Source organism: Trichechus manatus, unplaced genomic scaffold, assembly GCF_000243295.1.
Source record: "Trichechus manatus latirostris isolate Lorelei unplaced genomic scaffold, TriManLat1.0 scaffold00080, whole genome shotgun sequence".
Lineage (NCBI taxonomy): Eukaryota > Metazoa > Chordata > Mammalia > Sirenia > Trichechidae > Trichechus > Trichechus manatus.
In genome coordinates this window covers 12357104-12358780 of record NW_004444016.1, presented here as the reverse complement: position 1 = coordinate 12358780, position 1677 = coordinate 12357104, and positions in this window count along the sequence as shown.

Here is a 1677-nt window from a genome sequence, read left to right as displayed (position 1 = left end):
GGATATCTTTCTCCTGATTCACCACCAGGATATTCCTGGCTTGGCTCCCCAGGAGCCCTCTTTGCCACTCAGTCTCTCACAATAATTAGTAGAGAGAGCAGACTCACATACACACCACCTAAATCATAGAAGCTCTAAGGAAAGTTTTCGGGACTGTTTATTTACTGAGATACTAGCTGCTGTACTAGGCAGAACGATAGTGGGAAATGAGCTCATTGCTGTTGCTTGCCATTCCTTCACTTGTAAGGCTACAGCCAAATGTTCTTCTTGATCTTGGTACTTCAGTTGTCTGTATAATTCAGTGGAGGCAAAGCCTTTCCTTATGGCCTGAATCTAGTGAAGTTATGGCCCTACTTAAGCAACCTCAGCCACTTTATTCCACTGACTATAGGTAAGGCAATTTCCCAACATGGGAATTTGTTCTTTAAGTTTTTCAGGGAAAAGCTCACAGATTTCTACTTAATTCATAGGAAAATTCCCCTCCAAACCCCTTCACCATTTTGGTCTATGTAAGCTGTTATCCCTCTGGTGTGTGATGAACAGCATGGTCCACGTCATCATTGCAGTAGTGACTGTCTCTTATGAGCAGTGGAGGGAGGCCAAAGCAGACCCTACACGTTGTCCCTGAGTGATCTTGGCTGTGATTGAATCTAAAGGATTCTTGTAAGTTGCATCCTCACCTTTCTCCTGCTAAGTCTTCAGTGCTCAAGTGTCATTTACTTTAAGTCTCTGCATGAAATCATTGTTGTCAATCATCTAAATGAGAGTGGTTTAGGGAAAAGTGCCCTAGTCTGAGTAGATATTTGGGGTTCTAGACCCCAGTCCATCACACCTTCAACACATCACTTCTTCTGTCTGAGTATCAGTCTTTCCCTTTTGTACAATTAGGCTAAAGCGTGTACCTCACAATGACAGCCATTCCTTGGTGAAAGAAATCTGGAAGATTCTGGAGTAAAAGTTCCTTTATACTTGACTCCCAGGACTTTAAATATGTTAAAGTGTACTTCTGAACTTATAAAGTGGGATATGTAACAGAGGTTGTATTTTCCCACAGTAGGTCTTCAATTCTCTCCCTTTCTTAGCACATATAATGCGACAAGTGTTCTGCCAAACACAATGCATACTTCAAGCAGAGAACTATAAAATATTTCTAAAGTTCTTTCAAGTTGTGGAATTCTAAGTTTTCTTCTCTGTATAATTTTTCCTTTTTATTACAGTATGTACAAAATACTTAGCTCTATATATGCAATTCTAAAAAGGGCTAAAGAGAGGGGAAAAAAAGAAATATATTCAGCTACTTAGAGTATGAAAGCCAAACTTTCCTTTAAAAATTATATTTTGGGTAATAGTTAACGAATGGATAAAAAAAAAACCATTGCTGTTGAGTCTAGTGACACTATAGGACAGTATAGAACTGCCTCATAGGGTTTCCAAGGCTATAATCTTTATGGGAGCAGATTGCCACATCTTTCTCCCGTGGAGTGGCTCCACCTTCTGACCTTTCAGTTAGCAGCCAAGCGCTTAACCACTTGCCCCACCAGAACTCCTTATAAGATGGATAGGGCCCATTAAACATTTATTTAATGTGCTAGATGTTATGCTAAATGCTTTACTTGGATTATCTAATTTAATCTTTACAGGAACCGTCTGAGGTATTATTTTAATTCCCTGCTCACA